Consider the following 13,106-nt stretch of genomic DNA (forward strand, 5'->3'; position numbering starts at 1 on the left):
AAAATCTTCACCCTTGAGGGGTGTAGAAAAATCCAACATGGATCCCCGTTAATCGGATGTAGAGACGGTGGAGATTGAGGCTCTATTTGACCGAAAAATTAGAAATTTTCTTTGAAAAAGCGCGAAAACGCAGCAAAAGCTCGAGAGCTAAGCACGAGGACTCCCAACACTTGAGCGTGCGGTAAAAATCTGAAGATGGCTGCCAGAGGCGGGGCTTAGGGAGAGGGCAGTCATTGGCTGGGGGCAGTATGACCCAGAGACCAGTGATTGGTTACTACTGAGAAGGACAGATCAGAAACGAAACTGATACTGATTTTTTCTTTACCGAGGATTCCCGGCCTGACGACAGGGAATATTCATGAGCATGTGAATCCATGCCAGACCCCATGCCGGAGAAATGTAATTTTTCTCGGAACTAGTTTGTAGCAATTGTTCATGGAGTAACTCTCAGTCATCTTTGAGGCAGAAAAGAAAATAAATATTGGGATTCATCACGTCTAACGTAGCCGCCATTTCGAAATTCCATATTTTTTCCCAAAACACGGGAACACCACCCGAGAGGACGCCAAGAGAGACCAAGGATGATTTTATCCTGGGATTGTTCCCATTAAACAGGTAAGCAGGGAAAACAAGGGGAGTGGATGTATTACTTCCCTTCATTACATGATACTTCTTGCACGTGAATATAGAGACTTGTTCACTAATATGAATCCCAATATTTATTTTATTTTCTGCCTCAAAGATGACTGAGAGTTACTCCATGAGCAATTGGTACTAACTAGTTCCGAGAAAAATTACATTTGCTTCTGAAGTCAGACCGAATGGTCTTTTGAGGTGGGCCACTTTTACCATTTATAGAACTGAACTATTAAATTTAATCCATATATGTGCTCCAGAATTAAATTCAATTAGTGAATTTCACTAATTATTTAAATATCTACTTACAGAATGTTGCACTTAATTTGTATCCCGAGGGTAAGCCTGAGCCTAAACACATTGGGCCTCATTAGGACCCAGGCGGTAAGGGGTTTACGCCGGCGTAAACCATGCCGCCCCTTACCGCCTGAGTACGAGTTCCCTTAGCGCCATGTTGATTTTAACGCCTGCTATTAGCAGGCGTTAAAATCCATGGCGCTAAGGGACCTTGTTGTTAATTACGCCACCGTAATTTACGGTGGCGTAATTAACGCCTTCCCCACTCCCATTATGCCCTATGGGGCCAAAAATGGGAATGGGGAAGGGTAAATGGGGATTGGGGACTTACCGCCCCGCCAAGGTCGGAATGGGGCGGTAAGTCCGCCAACCACCATGGCGGAGTTGGCAGCTTAGCGCCATGGACCATGGTGCTGATAGCGCCATGGTCCTCCGCCAAGGTCCTAATGAGGGCCATTGTTTATGCATGTTGTACACTGGGCAGTGCCATGCAGGGTGACCAACACTTGAATAGAGATAGAGAAAAAAAAATCTATTTTGACACATGGGTGGTATAAATGACAATTTTCACATATTTCTCAATAGGGGCTCAACAGTTCTGGACACTGTATTTCCTACTAGCTATCATATGTACTTTGGTTTTCTTACTTTCAAATCAAACCTTTTTCATGATGAAACATTTAAATTCAATTATTTCTCTACTTTTGAAACCAATTGTGATTTTAAGTTGTTTTCTTCTTTTCCATTTCTTTATCCATGGAAGCTTGCTTTCTTCAATTGCCAACAACTTGTGTGGTATGTCTTATCCTTTTTTCTGACCACATATAATGTCTCTATTTTAATGTTGTAATAATTTTATTTACTTTCATTATTATGGCAATTTGAACCTTTAGTGGGAGGTTCATAGTTATTGAGACTCCCGCTGCTGCATCCCTCTTTTTTGAAGACTCAATAGGTTTGGTAAATAGCGCACATTAACCTGTTTCTAATCCACAACGTTTTTTTACTCACTACTACCACAGCCATACTATTCCTCTCCCAGGAAACACCTAACTGAATAGCCTCCATATGCCTTTACTAACATCTCACTAACTTTCAAGGTGGCACTAAAATTACCTACTTATTGGCACTAAAAGTACCTACTTATTCCCACACAAGAGAAAAGTCGACTAGGGGTCGTTATAGTAGACAGTGCGCTCTTCAATACCGCCAAAAGATAACAGGAAATGACAAGAAGTTTGACAAAAGATTGAAGGGCTGCTGCGTCAGTTCACTTCCACTGGGACCCCCCTAGCGGGACCAGAAAAATAACCTGGGAAATGAGATTGGAAGGAAAGTCCAATCCGCAATCCCTGATAATTATTGCAAATAATACATTGATGGTATCATGAGAAGAATCCAAAATCCTCAAAAAATACTGAGTAGTATGTCTTTAATTCGTCCATTCAAGAGAAGAAACAGAGAAACAGCCGACATGTGTTTCGACCACCTGGGTCGTTCTCAAGGCTGTATAATTAGTGGAAACCAAATAGGATGGTACATGCATATAAAAAGTCAACACAAATTAGACAAATATACCCATTGAATAAAACAAAATATTACACATGTCACAAAGATGTAAACAATATAACATGTCAAGAAACAACAAATACATAGTAATGTTATGATAAACAAAAAAGAGATTTGCCATAGCATTATGTTTAGGGATAATGAAAAAATATAAACATCATACCGTGATTCAGAGGTTGGGTTGGAGGCATATGTTATCACACATAAGGAAAAAAGGGGGGAGAAAAATATATATCAGAAAACAGTCTCCAAATGAGTCAAAGGGGGTCATTACGACCCAGGCGGTAAGTACGCCAACTTTACCACCATGGTGTAAACTATGTTTACACCATGGTGGATGGCGGATTTACCGCCCCATTCCAAGGTGAGTGGGGTGGTAAATCCCCATTTCCCATTTTACCCTTCCTCATTCCCATTTTTGCCCCATAGGGCATAATGGGAGTGGGGAAGGCGCTAATTACGCCACCGTAAATTACGGTGGCGTAATTAGCATCATGGCAGGTTAGCGCCATGGATTTTAACGGCTGCTAAAAGCAGCCGTTAAAATCAGAATCAGGCGTTAAGGGTTAACGACGGCGTTAACCCTTAACGCCTGGGTCGTAATGAGGCCCAAAATGATGGTTCAATTTGTCACACGAAGAACCATTTGAAAGAGGAAAAACACCTTTTGAGAAAACCCTTTGAAACAAGCACCTCATGAGCAAAAACGTGACCATGAAAAAGGGATGTGAAGTAGAGGGATGTGTTTGGAACATGCTGATGAGAAATGAAAGTGTCTCTTCCCTTGAAAGAATAAAAGTAAGTACCAACTTCGCACCTAAAGTGTGGTGTGATCTGTGATGAGGAATAAATCAACAAATGACGAAGACCGTTGTATCAGAGCTATAAGAAGAGGTAAGTGATAGTGAGGAAATAAGGCCTACCGTCTGAAATAATCACTGTGGTTCAAATTCCGTTGTATTCTTAATCAAGATTTGGTTAATAGACCAATTGGTGTTAGCTCTTTAATTAGAGAGACTCTAATTTAATGATGCCAAATGTCCAACAGTTGACTATGAAATAGTCAAAAGACTGCACTTTCACTGGCAAGCATAGTGATTTAAGAATAAATGTTAGCCATCACTGGGCAAAAAACTCACCCTAATACTAATCCAGAGAAGCGGGCTTTTGCATACAAGTGTGCAGAGACGTTTATTCTTAAATCACTATGCCTGCCAGGAAAAGTGCACAGTCTTTTGACTATTTCATGCCCTATGATATTCATTTAAGGTTTAAAACTCAGTGCACGTATATGAGATTAATCAAGACTCTTCAGTTACACTGGAACTTCCTACATAGGAACTGTTGGACATTTGGCCCGTGAAGGTTTGGTCTTTTGAGGTGGCTATTGTTTTTAAGACTTTGCCCATGAAAAGTAAATTAGTTTTGTGGAATTGAGCCTGTAGTTAGACTGTTCACATGGCTTGACATTTAGTTTCTTAAGCAGGTGAGCAATGGTAGCACCCTGTAGTCCTCTGGAAATACGCCTTTGCAGATGGATAAATTATGCATTTAGGTAATTGCCGGTATTAAAGTCAGAATGTTTTCTTATATTGGAATGGCTTGGCTAGGCTCAGCAAGGGAGAAGGGTGGCCTTCATGTTTTTGTTTTTACTTTGGTCACATCGTCAGGTTCAAAACATGTGTTTGTGTGGAGGGGCAGCCTCGAGGTAAGGTCCAATGGGGTCTGTTTGTGGCTCTTCACATCATTTTCAATTTAATCTTAGTTACAAATGGGAAGAACCAGGAAAACAAAAAATTACTCTTTCTTATCAACACAAGGCCCAAACGTGGAGAAACTGTCAGCCGATCTGACTGAAATATATGCCAGATGTGACCAAATTCAAGAAAGAAAGAAAGAGGAAGGTCTGGCAAAGCAACCAGGCCCCTTAATTATTTACATGATCCACTGATCACTACACCTATCCCAAGATGAACCACCTGCACTTAAAAGGTCCACTTGACCACTAAGGAAACGCAGAAATATTTAGACTCGATTTCTTCCTGTGAATGATGCTATACTTTACCGACTACCTTCTATCTTTCCTGATTCCCTCACTCTGACCCCTCTTTTTACTTACAGCCCCTCTTTCATTTCCTTATTTTGCTTTTGCTGGTTCCCACACTTTCAACGTAGGCACCTTGAAGTGAGTAATTTTACATATTTGTTGCTGTACAAATGGGCAGTAAAAAACCTTAAAATTGAATAATGAGATATTTACTGGATATTTATATCTCGCTTAATGTCATACTCCTCCAGCTTCAGTGCACAGAGTGGGGATCAAACCCATATGCATCAGCTGTTCCCAAAGCATGCGTGTTGCTGATGAGCTATCCTCCTGGCTTTCTGCAAGTACAGGTGTTTTGGTGCCTTGTCTGTCGTTTAATCTTTACTGATTAGGAAGATTTACTTTGTTTTATTGGTTGCAGTGGCGATACAGGCTGCATAGGACTCCTTTTTTGGTTTTATGGGCAGGTGTAGATATTGCATTGCAGTGTGCATGAGGGAACGTTATATTTTCTCTATTTTCCAGTTGTTGGCACACGCGCTTCATTTCTGCGCGGTCATTATTGATCCATGTGTTGCTTTTTTTGTCTATGGTTTTAGGTTCTTTATCTTAAAGAGTGATTTGGGGGCTAGGTGTATGTGAGCTGCATTTTTACATCAGTAAGCATTTGTAGTTCGTAATGGAGAAGCGGAGATCATTTATTTTGGAGAAAGTGAAGGCTATTTAAGGTGGATTTGATATTCTTGGTGCTGATGCATTTTAGGGGGTTGCCAAGGGTTCAACAAAACAGTGTTTGCACGTATGTTCTGGGGTAGGTATGGTGATGGAGATAAGGTGGTGGTGGTTCGCCCAGAATTGAAGTGCCACAAAATGGCTGATTATATGTATATTTCAGGAGAAATTGCCATCTTGGGAGTGACCATCTCTATGGAGTAGAGTTATGGAGACATTACATTGGTTACTGTTATTCGTGATAACCAGGAGGTCTCCTGGAGGGTTATTGATTTGACAGTTAAACCGCAAGTGGAGGTCACCAAGGATAATCACATTTGTTTAGTTAATTTGAAGGGTAATACTAAGTTGGTCCATTCTTCATGGAATGAGACAAGCAGAATGTGGGTCTGTAGGACACCAGAATGTATGGAGTTGTAGTTTTCTTTAAAATGACATTTGATTTTCAATTGTGCAAAGGTTTAGGTGGGTATAGGCAACATTGCAGATAAATGGCATATCAGGCACTTTCACTCCTTAAAAACAGACAAATATTCCCAACAAAAAAATTAAGTAAAATCACGCTCAACAATAAATAGGGGACAGACAGACACATGAAGCCTGCCGTCCACCACTCTGCTTCGACCTACATAGTTATAAGGATACATTTGTATCAGTGGTACCAGCAAAGCAGTGCTACTGCCTGATCTGACCGAGAATCTTAAGGTAAAACTGTCCTAATTTGCATCAATTATTTCATGCAAGGAATTATGAATTAGAAAAAAAAAATGTTTTAGAGATAACATTTATATTATGTTACTAAAAGTTCTCACATTGGGAATGGAAATGTATTGTGTATTCCCTAAACTATCTTTTGGCCCCCCACCCCTTAAAAAATAGGGAGTCTTATCTGGAACCCCAGTAGTTAAAAGTGGATAAGGACAAGGCACTGTTCGTGTTTGTGGACTTGGTGTGATTTGGTGCTAGCTGGTAGGAGGGTGTCTAGAATAACTGTTTATGTTTCTGTAAGCCATGGTTCAGTGATAGCGATGGAGTCGCAATTTGTTGTTTTATGTTAAGTATGTTGCAGGCATTCTTATGAGCAGATATCACATTTGACGGTTTCTAGTATATCTGAAGATTTTGTCAAAGGTTTTATTTTTGGCTTGTTACTTTGGGCTTTCAAAAGGGTGGGGGTGAGGTGTGTTGGAGGGTTTAGGATTGGGCTTGAATGTGGGATTCTAGTTTGGAAAGCAGTGTTATGGGAGTTGTTGTATGGGACCGCCCTTGGGGTCCGTCAAGAGGAGCCAGGCATTGTACATTATTGTAACTGAGTTGTGGGTTCTTGGGGAAGCAGAGTGTTGTGAGCATTGACATCAGTGGCAATATTCAATAGAATAGGCAAGGCACAAATTAGTTTTCAAAAATTGATTAGCAGAGTTTGCTAATTATCATATTTTTGATTAGCAAATAGACCCATTTGATTAGCAATTTTGTACTATTATTGTTAATGTCATCAGAAGTTATTAGTACCCAAGCCATGAAATGAGCAACAATACAGCAGTTTTGCATACAGCTGAAATAAAACATTAGTTAGAGGAGTCAGGCCTTGCAAATTCTTTAAAATTCAGCTAGGCCTGAAGGTCGGGTAACTTAGTTTCCCTATTCAACCTAAGACAAATGCACTCGACCCATAGCAATGGAGGACAACAAATTTAAAATGCGATTAATGTACAATGGTGCATGTCACTAAGAACCCGCTTTGCTTGTCACACTGATGCCAACCAGAGGCTAGCGATGCACAGTGAATCTTTTGTTTGACATTTACTGCAAACAAAGTAAATGTTACATAAAGGTTTCAAACATCTCTTGCAAATGTTACTGGCCCGTCATAAAATGTACTCGACTATGCGAGTGTACGAAAAGACTTTGTGAGCCACAGCCAAGTGTCTATAAAATGTAAACGGTTAGCTGCATGAATGGACACAAATAAATAGATATAATAAAAAGGGCCTGAAAACAGTTTGGCCAGCTGTCTGCTGCAGGTGGTAATATATAATGCAGTCATAATCATAAAGCAAAGCGAGCTCTGGAGGCTAACTACACCCATGCAAAATAGTCCAAGACAAAACATCTGGCTTCTTTCCGAACAGAATTACCAAAACCTCAGTCATGTTAAACAGAGAAGTGATGATGACCATCCCTGTAATCTGATTCTACTAGCAGAAAAAGAAAAAGAACCACAAACTACCTCCTACTCCTGCATTTTTTGCCAACTTTCAATAGTCAGGATCGAGTATCCACCTTGAAGACATAACTTATATTGACTTCTAATCAGACAAACCATACTCTTTCATGAATATACAAGACACACACTTCAAATTCACGATGACAGCAAACAGTAAAGAGCTGCCTTTTCTGGATCTCATGATTCAAAAAAACCAAGAGGGCCTACTAACAAAAACTTTATATAGAAAACCGACCGACAAAAACACGCTGTTGCATTACGGCAGCTTCCACCCCACGAACGTAAAAACAAACCTCCCGTATGGACAATTCCTTCGTATTAGAAGGAATTGTAGCAAGAACGAACAATATGAAAAACATGCGACCAATCTGGCGGAGCGACTACAAAAAGAACAAGGTTATCCACGCAAATGCACTAGAAGTGCAAAGAAAAGGGCAAAAAATAGTGCCCGAGAGATATGCTTGACCAAGCATGTGAAGATCAAAGAGGAGAAAATTACATGTGTGACTACATATAGTCCCATAAGCAATGCTATAAAGAATACCATCACTAAATGATGGCCCCTTATCAACACTCTGGATTTCCAACCTCAAAAACCAAGATTCGCGTTCAAGAAGACACAAAACCTAAGACAAATGTTAGTACACACCTTTGAGGAAAAGACCATAAAAAACAACCAACAGAACTTATGGGGTCTGCCACCAGTAATAGGGCACTTTAAGTGTGGACATTATTCGGTATGCCATCTTACGGAAAATCTGAAAATCATCAATCTTAAAAACATCAAGCGGACATGCAGTGAATTCACTAACTGCAAGACCCAATGGGCCATATATGGAATTTGTTGCCCATGCGACCTACTATATATTGGGAAAACCAAAAGACAAGCCTGCCAACGCATATGTGAACACCGGTCATGCGTCAAGAATAAAGAGGCGGACAAGCCTCTGGTAGAACATTTCCAAGCTAAGAAACACACTGAGGCAGGCATAAAATGGTCTGTGATCCAAACAGTACCCATGAAACAACGAGGAGGTGACAGAGATCTCACCCTTAGACGTCTGGAGCAAAGATGGATCAAGAAACTGGACAGTGTACACAATGGTTTAAACACAAGCATTGAATGGAACTTGTTCTTGTAAAAGATCTGCGATTATGCCCTACCGAAAGAGAGATAAAGACATAACCATATACATTCAATACTACAATATCTGGGTAGACACTAATAGGGCCACATAAGACAGGTTGGGTACAAGAAGAGAAACATCTGATGATCAATACACCATTATCACCATCCCACCACCTGTCCCCTTATGTTCCCCATACCTACAGATGCAGAAAGACACTGTTTGGGGCTAGGTAACAATACATACAAATGGGAGATAGAGAAAGAAATATTGAGGAAAGCTAAGGGTAAGACAGCAATAGATATAATATTATGAAAGGCTGAAATAGAAAAACTGAGTGTTTGCACAGTGTTGACCATAATAAAAATGTACTGTATAACTTACTGACATATAAATATTTTCTCTGTCCGTATGTACTTTGTTATCACTGTGCCATATGAAATGACAGTCTTACTGATGTATGGTTGATCACACACGGATATAGCACCAGCCCTAACACAGTGGATGCCATGTTGAAATTCCAGAGAACGGTGCCTTTCACGGTGCGAATGGCCACCTGTCCTTTTTCTGACTCTCTGCAGTCCATCTCTGAAATCTAGTCCTCCGTCTATCTCGCCCCTATAAGACACGGCACGTAATGGAGTGCCATATGGGAATTTCACATGGATGTGAGTGTGTTTCGCCCATGCTGTGACCACCTAATATTCATCACCATTACTATTAATCACCATTCATCATTATCCATTTTGTTTTTCATCACGCTCCATTTACGAGTTGTGACACGTGACGTTGGGCACTGATCAGCTGACTTGATCAGCTGACCCACCTCAGTGACAACCAGGAAGCGATTTAAATCTCCTCAAGAGCGCGAGACGTTCTGTTCCAGCGTCCGCCCGAGACACTGACACAGCGTTCGCTCATAGAGTCGGCGGATCGATACGCCCCTGCCTTTTCCATAACAAGGTGAGATATGCCCCGTGTAAAAAGCGGGCGCGCTGCATGAGTTCCGCTTGCATTTTGTCATCCATGTAGTGTTTGGTAGACACACCGTAGTATGAATTGCCGGGGTGCTTTTGATTATATCAATATCTGGGGTATTGGTGCCTCGCATGCTATCTGCTAGCAGTGCTAGTAGGGATATATATATATATATATGTATATATATGCATATATATTTTTACATAACACTCTAGTTGTCTAAATTGAAAGAAATATGAGGCTACTACTTTAGCACGGAATAACAGCATGGTCCTAACCAGTATTTTCTGGTCGTTTTAGGTTTGCTGTGGGACGCTGATTTTTCCAGCGTAGTGACTGCGATTGAATAACATCAACATCGCGGGCCCAAGTTACCAGCCACAGACAAGGTGGTTTTGGTGGGCACATTGCCCCCTTTCTTTGAGCATTCACCGCGTCTGAACCTTATCAACATCGGAGGGCATTTCTGCCCTCCAGGCACCCTCACAAGCCAACGACAAGTAGGTTGGGGGCCTGCCTTTTGAATGTATATCATTCTAAGTCCTTTTTTAATTATTATGTGAATTTATTTCCTCCCAGCCCATAGGCACTAGCAGGTTTTCCTTGTGCTTTGTCGTCCTATAGGGCACTGGTCACGATTTGATGACTGATAACTACAATCAATTTAACCTGTCCCTGCAAGTCCATCACTTAAAGGTGAGTGGACTATGATCAATAACCCACCCTTATGGTGTGCTCTATCACATTGAGAGTACTGGACAATTCCATAAGACACTTTTCCTTTGTTTTTACATTTTAGATAAAGAAGCTATTTGGGTTTTGGAGGTTTTATTCCTCACTTATATCAAGTTTTGTCCGGATGAAGGCCCGGTTTAACTAAAGAGGAGACCAAGTTCGGATGCGGTCTACCTCGACCGTGTGGGCCGAAACGCACCTGTCGACCCTATTCTCTGCAATTTCATCCATTGCAAATAAAATACCCTGTGAGGTGATAGGTATTCAACACCTGTTTATCATCAAGAAACCAATTTATCATTGTCTACATATGTGTTGTTCTTCCCTTGTTGTCTGATGCAATGTATAGGACAATTTTGTATGTTTCATCAAAACCCAAACCACATTGTCATATGTTTTATGTGATTTATGTATTTTTAATACAAAAAGAGAAAAGGGATACTCAAGATGAGGCAACAATAATAATAAAAAATATTATGTTCTAATTTATAAAAGAGTATGGTTTGTCTGATTAGAAGTCAATATAAGTTATGACTTCAAGGTGGATACTTGATCCTGACTATTGAAAGTCGGCAAAAAATGCAGGAGTAGGAGGTAGTTTGTGGTTCTTTTTCTTTTTCTGCTCTAGGAACTCTTGTATACCACATACCCCTCGATAAACAAAAATATAGGGTACAACCTGTTGTATAGAAGTCTGATTCTACTAGACATATTCAAAGCCTTCAACATCACACCAAGAAGATTACAACATCCTAACTCGCTGCCTCCAACAAACCACACAAAAAGAAGGAATAGCACTCAATGGATGAAATATTTAACATTTCCTTCACACAGCATTTCATTTTATTTTACTAGTGCAGCACTTCGTGTGTTCTGTGTGTTTTAGCAATTTAGTATTAACTTGATTTTAAACTTACTAGAAAATTGTGTAACTCTGTAGACTCCGGCAGTAAGGACCTGCTAAATTTGATTGTAGACCAGGGTAGTATTTTCAGCTAATTCGCGCGTTGCCAGGCACCAGTACCCGACGCAAACTACAAGTCCCAGCAAACTTGTAGTTCCCGCGCGTACATATTTACACGTCAGGCGCGTAAGCGCCGGCGCATAGGGGCCGGTTAACTCCGGTTTGCTCCGGGTGTGCTCTACTCTGCCACCTCTTTTTCGCCTATTTTAAGGTAATTCTTCTTCTTTCTTGCTCACGTTGTGTGTTATTCCTGAGCCATTATGGTAAACATTGATAATTGTATATATAACGCACAGGCGAGGCCGATTGTACCTCATATAAATCTAAAAGTGGGTTTGTTAAACACCCGCTCGTTAGTCAAACATGCACAAAATATAAATGAATTAATCCTGGATCACAACTTTGATCTATGTTGTGTGACTGAAACTTGGCTTTAGGATCCATAGGCCCGACCTGTGAAACAGCTGTCCCACTGGGTTACATCATTTATAATGTCAACAGAGGGGGAACTCAGGGAGGGGGGGGTTGCCATTATAGCCAAGGAAAAGCTAAAGATGTTCAAAGCCACCTTCAACTGCAATTGGTGTGAAACCATCCAGATGAAACAGATATTTACTCCCAATAGCTGCTTTAACTTAATGGTAATATATAGGTCCCCGTCACTGAGCTCCGACTTCTCTAACGAACTTTGCTCACAATTAGTCAACCTGAGATCCACCAATGTATCCACTGTAGTAGTAGGTGATTTTAACTACTGGCGCAGGAATGAAAAGGACAAAGAAGCTCTCTCCCTGGAGAAAGCATTAAACAACTTAGACTTCAAGGTCATAAATGAGGTGCCCACCACACCACAAGGGAATGAACTAGACTGGGTCATAGCCAATAATCTCAAATACCAGAACTGTAAGACAGAGCCATGTATATGGAGCGACCATTATTTAGTCACCCTGAACATTGAACTTCAGGCACCCCCGACCAAACACAATCCTCACATTAAGGTCACCAGTAGAAATTTTAAAAACTTGACAATAGACCACATCCAACCTTGCTTAGATACAATACTTACCTCCTTTCAGGAGCATGATAGCTGTGAGGTTATGCTTAAGAAATACACCACACACATACAAGAGTTGGTAGAGAAAATCACACCACTCAAAACCAAGCAAGCTAGGAAAATTAGCAACCATAACAAATGGTACAATACGGAAATTGATACTATTAAAATTGAGAAAAGAGCCCTGGAGAGAAAGTGGCCCTTAGACAAGACTACTGAAAATAAAGAGAGATGGAAAACAGCCAACAAGAAGTATAAAGATAAGATAAGATCAGCCAAGGCCAACTTCTTCAATGCGGAAATTGAAGCAGCAGATAATAAGACCAGCAAACTATTTGAAATACTCAAAAGCGTAGAGAAACTGCATAATTTTACTCCGCCCTTATCACCGTCAAAAGAAGCCTGTGATATTGTGCAAAATGCGTTTGCCGCCAAAATAGCCAAGGCTAGGCAAAACATAATCAATGCCAGAAATAATCTAAAACAGGACATCTGCACTAAGGAGACCAATAATAATACGGCACAGGAGACCTTCACATTCACCGCCATAACTGAAACAGAGTTATTGGAAGTGCTTGACCATATGAAGCCTACGTCCTGCGCGGAAAATGCATTACCACCTAATATTATTCTTCAAAACAAAGAGCAAATTGCTCCTATTCTGCTAAGAATTATTAACGCCTCCTTTAAAGAGGGTATAGTTCCTGCGGAAATTAAGAAGGTCACCATTACACCTCTAG

The 13,106-nt window shown here is 40.6% G+C and overlaps 1 protein-coding gene across 1 annotated transcript in view; it reads right to left on the reverse strand.

The window, feature by feature from the left end:
- Nucleotides 1-13,106, reverse strand: part of COMTD1 (catechol-O-methyltransferase domain containing 1) — a 307,178-nt gene that overhangs the window by 250,049 nt on the left and 44,023 nt on the right. The window lies entirely within an intron of this gene.

Source organism: Ambystoma mexicanum, chromosome 8 (genome assembly GCF_040938575.1).
Source record: "Ambystoma mexicanum isolate Mex_15411 chromosome 8, UKY_AmexF1_1, whole genome shotgun sequence".
Classification (NCBI taxonomy): Eukaryota; Metazoa; Chordata; class Amphibia; order Caudata; family Ambystomatidae; genus Ambystoma; species Ambystoma mexicanum.